The sequence below is a fragment of the Canis lupus genome, chromosome 8, assembly GCF_048164855.1.
Source record: "Canis lupus baileyi chromosome 8, mCanLup2.hap1, whole genome shotgun sequence".
In the NCBI taxonomy this organism is placed as follows: Eukaryota; Metazoa; Chordata; class Mammalia; order Carnivora; family Canidae; genus Canis; species Canis lupus.
Genome location: NC_132845.1, coordinates 35,882,212 through 35,894,497, shown reverse-complemented (window position 1 = coordinate 35,894,497; position 12,286 = coordinate 35,882,212).

Below are 12,286 nucleotides of genomic sequence, written 5' to 3'. Positions count from 1 at the left end.
AAAGAAAGAAAGCAAAGTTAGAAAGGATAAGTGACTTACAAGGTCACACAGCTGGTAGCTGTGCAGCCAGGGTCCGGATCTTAAGCCTGTATTTTTTCACCATTCCACTCTACCCCAGCACCTCAGATTCATTAGAGCTTGGACGGGGAACACTAAAGGGAAGGGGAACTGACCTTGATAAACATGTAGTATGTGGGTGGCGCTTCACACGAGGTATTTCATTTAATCCTGACAATCGTTCCATTAAGGAGGTATAATTAGCCTCAAGAAGAAAACCAGGGGGCAGCCTGGGTGGCTCAGCGGTTTAGCCCTGCCTTCAGCCCAGGGCAGGATCCTGGAGACCCAGGACTGAGTCCCATGTTGGGCTCCCTGCGTGGAGCCTGCTCCTCCCTCTGCCTGTGTCTCTGCCTCTCTCTGTGTCTCTCATGAATAAACAAATAATAAATTAAAATCTTAAAAAAAAAAAAAAAAAAAAAAGGAACAAAACCAGGCTCAGAGAGGTCAAGTGACTCACTCAAGGTCCCAGAGCTAGAAGCCATCAACTCAGGATTCATACTGACTACTGGCTCCCGAGGATGGGGTTTTCCTCCTGGGTGCACCAGGCACAGCACTCTCCCTGCTGGCTCTGTGACTGCCCGGCTCCCAACCCCAGAAGCATTTTCCACTGTTCCGTGCTTTGGGAGACTGGCTTCTAGAGATGGTACCTCAGGGCTCCCTGCGATCTGCCTTCCAGTTTGAGTTAGATGGCCTGTTCAAGGAAGCCCCAGCTGGAGATCAGAAGCCGGGAGCAAGGTCAGGGGATTTGAGCTGCTCAACGCTTCCCTGCCCTGCCCTGACTCTCTGGGTGTGGCCCCTTCGGTGGCCCTGGCAGGGCTCCAACTCCTACGGTCCAGGGAGCACTGTTCCGCCCAGCACCTCTTCAGGCCCGGTGTTGGCCATAGCCTCGTGCCGGGGCTCCATTTCAGCTGCCTCACCACCGCTCCTCGTTGATTCTCTTAATCCCACCCCTGTAGATGGTGCAAGTTCTCGTCTCACCCCTGCAAATGGTCCCTCCTTTTACTTCACCTTTACAATCCCAGCTGCGTGTCCGGTTTCCTGCTGGGGGCCTGACCAAGCCTCCTAGCACCCAGTGGAGGCTGCCTCCCTTGGGCTTACTTGGGGGAAAGCTCAGTGGCCTCTTGCTGGTAGAACAGGTCCAGGGCTTGCCCAAACTAGTTGGTGGATAGACAGGATAGTGGTCAGGGGCTGGGGGCGGGCTCTTGGTGCTGTCTTTGCCTCCATAGGTCTGGAGCTGCAGGTTGGGGCAGCTCAGCCTCTCCAGTTCCTCATCTTTATTATTTATTTTTTAAGATTATATTCATGTATTCACGAGAGACACACAGAGAGAGGCAAAGGCAGAGACACAGGCAGAGAGAGAAGCAGGCTCCACGCAGGGAGCCCAACGTGGGACTCGATCCCAGGACACTGGGATCACCTCCTGGGCTAAGGCAGACGCTCAACTGCTGAGGCACCTGGGGGCCTCCACGTCCTCATCTCTAACACATGGGACTCAGCTAGAGATTCTCTTTGCTCCCTCCTGGCCTCTGACACCCAGACCTGTAAGCTGCCACCCAGGGGAGGCAAAGGACTTCTGCTCCCACGCAGCAAGGCCATCAGGGGTGGGTGTAAGGGTTTGGACTCCTAGATCTTAAATTGGTTGATGATTCTCTGCTTTACTCTGCAGTGTTTTCCTTCCCAGCTCGATAAATATTTCATCAGTGGTGACTCAAAATAATCGCCCCTTCCATGTCATCCAGACAGCTCACACCCTGGAAACTGTCATGGCTTTTTGACACATTCTGCATCTTCACCCCACCCCCAGCCGCAGCCCCCACCGCGGTCCTCACCTCCCACCAGCCTCCAGCTTTTCACACAGGACGGAGTCGGGGGCAAGCCCTCCTGCCCAGGTATTGGGGAGAGGCCCCAGGGGAAGGAAGAAGACTGGCCTTCAGGTAGAGAAGGGCACAGAGAGCTGGCTGCCCCCTAAATACCAAGAGCAGAGGAGGGGGGTGCTCTGGGAGGCCAGCCGTCTTCTGGGGAGAAATGCTTTCGTTGGTGAAGCCCAGCCTGCACCTGGGCTGCCAGGGCCCTCACGTGGTAAGGGCGCTAAGCTGCCATCCTCCCCTGGGGGTCTGGAGAAGGAGCCGGTGAGGGGCCGGAGCTGGAGGCCCGGTCAGGGGGTTCTGCCCTTGCCACTCTGGGGCGAAGAGGAAGGCTGGGGAGGGGCATGACTGCAGGGCCTGAGTGCCGGGGAGCTCCCCCTGGGCCTCTGGCCTCTGAGCCCTCCCTAAAAGTAAATGCGGTCTCGGGTAACACGTTAGGGCACCTCGCGGAGCTGGAGAGTGCCCCCAGCAGCCCAAGTGCCCCCAGCAGCCCGAGCAGCCCCGAGCAGCCCCGAGCAGCCCCGAGCAGCCCCGAGCAGCCCCGAGCGCCCCCAGCAGCCCGGAGCGCCCCCAGCAGCCCGAGCGCCGCCCGGCAGCAGAGGGAGCCCCCGGCAGCAGAGGAGCCAGAGGAGCAGGAGAGGCCCCTGCTTGTGCCCGGGGGCAGAGCTAAGGCGGGGGCGGGGGGGGGGTGGGGGGGGTGGAGAAGCCGCTGACACCCAAGGGCGAGGCCGCAGGGGGTGGAGGGCCGGGAGGGCCGGGGAGGGCGGCGGCTCCTGCGGTTCCCTCTGGGCTGGGAAGTTGAATCTAATGGAGCGCCGCCCGCCCGGGCCACTCAGAGCTTCTCTGCTTGCACTAGCGAGGTCATTTAATTGCCGTTAAGATTCTGGGGTTTTCTCCTTCTGAATTTCCTCAAATTCTTGGGACACCTGGGTGGCTCAGTGGTTGAGCATCTGCCATCAGCTCAGGATGTGATCCCGGGTCTGGGGATGGGGTCCTAGGATCGAGTCCCGCATCAGGGTCCCCACAGGGAGCCTGCTTCTCCCTCTGCCTGTGTCTCTGCCTCTCTCTATGTCTTTCATGAATAAATAAATAAAATCTTTTTTTTAAAAATCAAATGAAAAAAAATAAAAAATAAAAAAAATCAAATGAATTTCCTCAAATTCTCTACCCAGCTCCACCCTGACCACTGTTTCAGTTCTGGCACCTAGTGTCCCAGACGTCCCCGGCAGTGCACGCCTGTCTGAAAGGCCCAGCGCGGGCCCCCTGCTCTGCGAGGCTGGGCCAGGCCTGGAAAGAGCGCCTCCTGGGCTGGGACTGAGCAGCCCGGCCCTCCCCACCCCAGGCCCCTTCCCTAGAACACACAGTCTCTCAGCGTCTGCAATGCCACGGGATGGAGAGAGCTAACAGTAAGTCCTTGGAAGACCTGCGTAGGCTGCTCATTGGGCCTTGGATTTAAACAGCAGACTTGAGAGAGGGTAAATGGCCTTGTGTTTAGGGTGAATTTGTTTTTCGGGGAGCTGTCATCCTCTAAGAGCGAGACAGATCTGACTGTACCTGTAATCACCTGGAACTGCCTCTGAAACCCTCATTCCGAACATGCCAGTCTCTGGCTACGAATCTCCCAGCCTTTCAGCCTCTCCCTAAACCTGTCATTCTTCCTCCTCATGTTCAGCCCTAACCCCCTCTGAACCTCTCAGCCTCTCCTGACCTCACTCCTCTCCTGACCCAGTTTCTACTCCTTGACCTACCATGTGACCTAACCTTCCCCCCCCTCTGTGGTCTGGCCAGTGGGAGTTTCCCAGGGCTGCCATTACAAAGTACCATAGGCTGGGAAATTTATTCCCGCACGCTTCTGGAGGCCAGAAGTCCGAAATCCAGGTGTCAGCAGAGCTACACTAGCTCTAAAGGCCCAAGGGGAGAATCCTTCCTTCCTGTTCCAGCTCCTGGTGGCTCCTGGTGGCTCCTGGTGGCCCTGGGTGTTCTTAGCTTCTGGCACCAACACTCCAGTCTCTGCCTCTGCCTTCACATGGCCTTCTTCCCTGCATGTCTGTGTTTTGTGTCTCTTAGAATGATGCCAGTCGTTGGATTTAGGACTCATGCTAATCCAGTATGATCTCCTCTCAGTTTTTACCTGAATTACTTCTGCAAAGACTCTTTCCAAATAAGGTCACATTCTTAGCTTCTAGGTGGGCTCCAATTTTGGGAGGACACCATTTAACCCACTACAGACCCCCTTTCTCCTTCCACTCACCTGCCTTCCAAATCCCCAATTTTGGCTCATGAGCACAGTTAGCATCTCCCTCTTGACCTGGGGCAGCTGAGCCCCACTCTTAGACCCTCCCATCCTCCCACTCTCACTGGTCTCTCGAGGCTCCTCGGCCAAAAGAGGTCCTCTCATAGCTTCTTCCCCGCTTCTCTCAGGATCCAGGCTGACACGGAGATAATGGAGATCAGGGGGCAGGAGCTCTCTCAACTTTCAACCCCACAGATGTACCCATATTTTCACCCTTCCCACCTTCCTTGCAGCCCATATAAGGCCACAGGTTTCCCTCTACTTCTTGGAGGCTCGTTCAAATCCTCACAACACTTGCCTGGACTATAGTAAATTATCCTGTTTTTTCTGCTGCCAAAATCATCCCACTTCTAAGTATCTCCCCTCACTCCACTCTGCTGCCTAAAAGCCATTCATTCATTCATTCATTCATTCACTGGTCGAGCACCTGCTATGTGCCCGGCATTAGGCTAGCCCTGGGCACCCTCTGGTCTCATTTCCCACAGGCAATGAGATCACTGCGTTCTCAGAGCTGAGAGTGGAGAAAGAGTTCTGTGGATAATATTCGTATTCTACAGGTTGTGGACAGCCCCCTCCATACCTAGCCCTTTGACTTCTGTCTCCCCCAGCCCATATCTCTAGCCAGGCCATGATGCTTCCATGCCAGGGTTCCTTTCCTCTGACTTTGAAATGCCTCTGCCTCTTATCTGCCAAAAATCTCTTGTCATCCTTAAAAATTCAGTTCTAATGCTACCATTTAGTAGAAGCCTTCCTTGCAATCCTGGACTCCCTAGTTTTTTTTGGGGGGGGGCACATAACTCCTATTGCATGAATCATACTGCCTCGTGATGATTTGTTCACATGTCTGTCTCTCGTTTTGCCTGAAATCAAAGACAATATTGTTTTCGTTTTTATATCCTCTGTGTGTGGAATATGTAGACATCTAATAAATATTTAAGTGTTTAAGAAAAGAGGTGGTGTAAGACTCCATTCAGCCGAAAGTGGAACCTGCCCGAAGAGTTGGAGGCCCCCGCCTGACTCCCCGCTGCGCCTGACCTCACTGTGCTCTCCTGGGCTACCCCTACCGAAGAGTGTCCAGTGAGTTCATGGAGGTGTTCGGGGTTGAATTGAGTCCCCCCAAAATTCACGTGTTGACATCCTAACCCCCAGTACCTCAGAATATGACCTCATTTGGAAACGGGGTCATGGCACAGTGATTATGTGATCATACTGGAGTAGGACAGGCTTCTGAGGCTTTTACAAAAAGGAGAATCTTGGACACAGACCCACACACAAGAAGGACACTCTGTAAGTGAAGGCAGACACCAGGGTGATGCTCCCACACACCATGGAGCACCAGAGCACGCCAGCAGAGCACCAGAAGCCAGAGGAGAGGCCTGGACTTCTTCCTCACAGCCCTCAGGAGGAACCGGCCCTGCTGAGGCCCCCTCCTCGGCCTTCCTGCTTCCAGAACAGCGAGACAATACATTTCTATTGCTGAAGTCATTCAGGTTTGGGCATCTTATTACAACAGCCTGAGGGAACTAACGCAGGAGATAAATGTGTTCCCAGGAAACAGTAGCTTTCACTTGCAGAGCAAGGCCCTTCATCTCTCCTACCCTCTTGCACTCTGACCCCCACACAGACCTGTGAGGAAGGCTTCTCGGGTGTTCTTATTCCCACCGTGTAGATTAAAAAAAAAACAAATAAACCCTGAAGCTCAAGGTGGGCAAAGTATTTTGGCTTACAGTTCTCCCCATGTTTTTCATGGACAGAGGCAGACTGCAGTTTTGCTCTTTTTGCACAACCACAGGAGGCGGCCTTAAGGCAGCTTTGCACAGTCCAACATGTTAGACAGTTTGTCAAGTTCCCAGCTTGAAGACCTACTCTTCTACCTCAGGGTTGTTTCTCCCCAGACGCCCCCCACCATTCGCTCAGGTCCGTTGACCCTCCCCCAAAGAAACTGCCTTTTTAACAAAAGATTGATTGATTGATTGATTGATTGATTTGAGAGAGCAAGCGTGCATGAGGTGCATGAGTGAGCACATGAGCAGGAGGAGGGTCAGAGGGAGAGAATGTCAAGCAGACTCTGCCCTGAGGTGGGGTGGGGGGTGGGGGACCCCTCGATGCAGGGCTTCATCTCACAAGCCTGAGACCACGACCTGAGCTGAAACCAAGAGTCAGAGCCTTAACCGACTATGCCATCCAGGTGCCCTCGAAGGAACCTCCTTTCTAAAGCTGCCACCACCCACTCTCATGCCCTGAGACTCTTCCCCCCACCCTACTGGCTCCAAAGAGAGCCAGCCTTCCCAGTGCCTCCTTTTAAGGATTTGTGGCAGGGAGATGGGGGTAGGCAGGGGGACTGATGGTGGGAAGGGGGTGGTGGAGGAGATAGGTGATAAAAGCAACAACCACAGGGATGTTTCAAAGCCTTGAATAATTTTTCTGACACCTGGGTCCCTAATTTTGTGGCTGGACCGACAAAAGCAATCTCCCCTCTTGGAATTTTGGTTTTATTTCTTAGTGTGGGCCCCACCAAACCGACTTTTTTATGAAGAGAGAATAAAGATGCCATCAGGGCGGATGACTAGATGCCAGCCAGGGCTACTCTGAAGGCCACCCATCTGCGGGAACATGTGATTTCTGGGGCCTTCCAGAATGGGTCACATTCACCTCACCTGTGTCTCTGAAATTCTCCAAACAGCCCCTGGGGCGCCCTGTGATTCCCTGCAATCACGCCAGCTTGATGAGATGGAAGAATCCTCCTCAGAATAAAGTTTCTGGGACGTCTGGGTGGCTTAGCGGTTGGGTGGCTGCCTTCAGCTCAGGTCATGATCCTGGGATCAAGGATCGAGTCCCGCATCCGGCTCCCACGAAGAGCCTGCATCTCCCTCTGCCTGTGTCTCTGCTTCTCTCTCTCAGTCTGTGTCTTCATGAATAAATATTCTTTTTTAAAAAATATTTATTTAAAGTTTCTAATGTTTAAAATGAAATACATGGAATTACAAAGGAAATGAATTCCTTTGAAGGAGTTGCCAAAGATATTTTAAGATTTTGTGATATAATAACATATATGCTTCACTACTATTATATTAAAGAGCATGATCTAGCCTCAGAACTAATAACTACTGTAATTTTGAAGTCATGCTGAACTACATGCTATTTTAAGAAGATATCTAAAAAACAACTGTAATGTGTTATGAAAACACCCATGATTTCTGTTGGTGACAAAGTGACAGACAGGTATTGCTAAAACTTCTGTGACTTGTTGTCTACATCCATGGTTGAAGTATATGCTAAATTTTGGTTAGCAGTTAGTGAAAATCCTGATAAAATATTTTTTCCCTTGTTTTTTTCTTAAAGATTTTAGTTTTTTTTTTAATTTTTATTTATTTATGATAGTCACACAGAGAGAGAGAGAGAGGCAGAGACACAGGCAGAGGGAGAAGCAGGCTCCATGCACCGGGAGTCCGACGTGGGATTTGATCCCAGGTCTCCAGGATCGCGCCCTGGGCCAAAGGCAGGCGCTAAACCGCTGCGCCACCCAGGGATCCCAAAGATTTTAGTTTTAAGTCATCTCTACACCCAATGTGGGGCTTGAACTCACAACCCCGAGATCAAGAGTCTCACCCTCCACTCGCTGGCTGAGCCAGCCAGGTGCCCCTAAAATATTTTATTCCTAGTTTAAATTCATGGGCCCAGGTTAAGAGCCTCTGGCCTACATCCTTGCTTCTCAAACTTCCCAGTGTGTAGGAATCACCCAAGGATCTTGTTAGAACGCAGATTCTGATTCTGTTGGTTTAGGGGGGGCTTGAGGCTCTGCACTCTTCACAATCGTTCGTGATAGTGGGCTGCTGGAGGATATGCACTCCGAACTCTGTGGTGCTAGGTAATGGTTACAACCAGCACCATTATGGGCATCTGAGAGCAGGGGCATCAACTGGTCTTGTTGTGGGTGGAGGGAGATGTCAGGGCCTCAGAGCAATTGCATGATCGCTTCCTGGTAGTCCTATGGTGACAAGGCTGTCCCAGCAGCGAATCTCTCAAAGAGAATGCAGAGGACACTCTGCTTGGCAAAGCTTCAGGGAAATTGCAATCCCTTTAATGCTGTAGTTTGAGCCTGAACACGAGACCTTTTGCTTTGACTGTCAGAAACCAGGCTGGGCCAGTTAGATAAGACTCAATTAATGGGAAAAAATATATAAAATAAATGGCAGACAGTAAAACTGGACCGTGGAACATGACTTCAAGACATCCTGCCCACTTGGGGATGGGATGCAATGACAAGTCTTGTGCTTTCCCTCAGGCTGACCCTCGGGAAGTGAAACCCCAGAGGACAAGCAGTAGTTTCTACCAGAGCATTCCCGAGAAGGGTATGAATCTCTGAGTTCGACATGGTGAGCCCCGGCTCACTTCCGTGCTCATTTTGGAGGTCTGGGATTTTTCTAAAGGGAGATGCCCAGTTCTCTTCCCCCTTCCTGGTTCCTGGCGACTTCAAAGTGTGGGATGCCATCTTCTACCTCCCAGGAGACACCCCTAGCAGGAGGGAACTCCCTCTTGGCCTCAGCCTTCGGCTGCCTCCTGAGCTCTGGGCTGACAATGCTCTCTGTGCCCATTACAAGTTCTTTTTAAAAAAGATTTTATTTATCTATTCATGAAAGACACAGAGGCAGAGACACAGGCAGAGGGAGAAGCAGGCTCCCTTCAGGGAGCCCAATGCAGGACTCGATCCCCGGACCCCGGGATCACGCCCCGAGCCAAAGGTAAACGCTCCACCAATGAGCCATCCAGGCACCCCATTACAGGCTCTCTTAGGACTCTTCAGTTTATTGTGGGAAATCCTCACTGAACCCAGCCACCTGGATGCTGTAGTCTAAATCCACAATCATATTTGAACACAATGCATGAGACTGAATACCCACGCAAGAGAATCACACACATACACAGTGCAAGGGGCCTAATCTGTACCAATCTTGATTGCCATATTGGCTGTCTATACTTCTCTCTGGAGCCTTGGCTAAGAGCATGCATGATCTTTGCAGCCATCAGATCTGGGTCACAGTACACCACAGACAAGCTGCATGACCTTAAGGAATGTGATCAGTTTCCCTAAGCTTCAGTGTACTAATCTGCCAAGTATGATAACGGATACCTCACTGGACTGTTGGGTGGATTAAATAAGATGACGCTTGCAATAGGTACTCTGAGTGACACACAATAAATTCCTAACATTCATTATTAAAGTACTAGCATATAGTGAAGTAGTTATTTCAGCATTTAAGAATATTGCTTCTAGGGGCACCTGGGTGGATCAGTGGTTGAGGGCCTGCCTTTGGCTCAGGTCGTGATCCGGGGGTCCTGGGATAGAGTCCCACATCAGGCTCCCCATGGGGAGCCTGCTTCCCCCTCTGCCTGCGTCTCGCCTCTCTCTCTGTGTGTTTCTCATGAACAAATAAATAAACAAAATCTTTTAAAAAAAGAAGAATATACTATCAAGGGGAGTACCATGGTTGTCACATAGGTGCTTGACAAATGCTTTTTGAATAAATGAAGTTAGCACATCCACAAGACTGTTCTGTTTGGGACTGTTCCTGTTCCTGTTTGTCCCTTCTAATCTAGTCCTTCCTTTAAGCCTCTCTTCAGTCACTGTAAAGAAGACTGTAATATTGTGATTTATTTTATTTTCATTTTTTAAAGTTTATTTATTTTTAGTACTCTCTACATCCGAGGTGGGGCTCAAACTCAAGACCCCAAGATCGAGTCTCATGCTCCACCGATTGAGCCAGCTAGGCGCCCCTGACACTGTGATTTGTGATAAGAAATATATATTTGGTGTTCCTCAGTTCCTGACACAGAGCTACTAAAAACCTTGGGCTTTCTTGTGCCTCGAAGGAGAAAGGTGTCTTTTGTTATGTTAATGAGATGACTTTTGGCCTTCGCTGAGGCACGAGGGCTGTTTGCCAGTGGAATCAACCTTGTGACTTGGGGGTTGGAACTTTCAGTCCCACCCCCACATCCCCACTCCCCTCCACTTCTAGGGAGGAGAGAGGGGCTGGAGTTTTAATCAGCAATGGCCAATGATTCAATCAATCATGACTATGTAATGAATCCTCCATAAAAACCCGAAGAACGGGGTTCAGAGAGCTTCTGGGTTGGTGAACACATGGACATTCCGGGAGAGTGACACTCCTGGGAGAGGACGTTGAAGCTCTGCACTCTTTCCTCATGCCTTGCCCTGCGCATCTCTTCCATTTGGCTGTCCTGGAGTTATATCATTTAGTAATAAACCAGTAATCTCGTAAGTGAAATGTTTCTCCAAGTTCTGCGAGCTACTCTAGGAAATTAACTGAACCCAAGGAGGGAGTCCCAGGAACCTCCAGATCTGGAGCCAGTCTGCCAGAAGCCCAGGTGACAACCTAGACTCCTGATCTGTGTCTGAAGGAGGGAGGGGCAACCAAAGCCCTTAACCTGTGGGATCTCCAGGTAAATAGTGTCAGAATGGAGCTGAACTGTAGGACAGCTGGCTGATGTTAGAGAATTGCTTGGTGGTGTGGGAAAACCCCCACACGTCAGTACTGATGTGAATTGTTGAGGTCTGGAGCAAACAGTCAAGAAAGAATTCTTGAGGCGTCTTTGGTACAAAAAGATGGTTTTAATTAAAGCGCAGGGACAGGACCTGTGGGCAGAAAGAGCTACGCTGGGTTTGTGAGGAGTGACTGATTTATACTTTCAAGCTGGGAGGGACAATGTAAGTCTCGAAGGAATTGGAAGCAAGTTTTCCAGGATCTTGAAGGGTCATGTACTACTGTCTAGTAAACCCTTAGTCATGAGACCCTTCAGATGTATATCAGTGAGCCATACACTTGGAGGAGGCAGGGTACAGATGAAGCTTCCAAAGGAATTTTTATGTTAGAGGAGACTTACATGACCTCCTGGAGGTCAGGCTAATGTCAAGCTAAGGTTGCCTTTTGCTTCTGGCAAAGTATTAACATTGAGGCAGTTGAGTCCCTGGAGGAAGGTCACTCTGCCTGTCTCAAGTACTTGTCAATGGGCTATAAGTTGTAAGGAAGTTTTTTTTTTTTTCTATATTTCTTTTGCATTTGTTCTCCACATCAGGAATTGGTGTCAGAATGATAAGGACACAGTCTACTCTGACACATGATTGAGACACAAGTCTTTACCATCTCCCTTGGTCCTCACACCCTATAAGGTCATCATGAATGTTTTGTCCGGAGGAAACCACAGCTCATGGAGGCCTAGTGACTTGCCCAAAGTAACACGTAGCAAGTGTCTGAACTAAGCCTCAAACAGAGACCCGGATGTACACTGAAACAGCATAAAATCTTGTCTGAGGTCAGGTGGCCTGACTTATCATAAGGATCCTATGTAGCTAGGGAGCCACAGAAAGATATTCCAGAACCTGGAGCTTAAGTCATTTTCAAGAGAGTAAAACAGCTAAAAATTAACAAAAATGGATACATTTAGCCATTTATAAAAAGAACCACTCTAAATGATGCTTTGTAAATGTGTAATGAAGAGATCGGGAAATACCCAAGTTCAAAAAAGGTGTCTAAGACCAAAAAGTAGTAAAGAGACTTGCAGCACAATCAATAGTTCTTGAACTGACCTAAGAAAAGGTATGGTCACTGAACTCTGTGGTCTGCCTGGAGCCCAGAAAGAGTGTCTTTAAAGGAAAAAGCCCGTCAGCGCGTCTCCGGTTCCACCTGAAGGAGACATCCTGGCTTTGGAGAGAGAGACACTGCCTGGGCCAGGCACAGTTCATTATGATTTCTAAAGACTTGTGAAAGTGTCCGTTTGCTCTGTGCTCACTGAGCACGCTTCTGATGATTAGTTTTCGAGGTTAGCTTGATACCAGAAAGGGCATACCTGGTAGGAACTGTCACCCCGGTCGGTTTACATTTGCCTTGGGTTCCTCAGTCTCTTAGGAGTTTAATGATTGTGAGTCAGTCTTGAGCCCTGTCTCAGTTTTATACTGGTTTCAGGTTCATCAGTGTCTTATGAACTAATCATTGAGCCCAAATAATGATGAGTGTGCTTATAGCTCTAACATCTGGAACTGCAAACCAGAGCA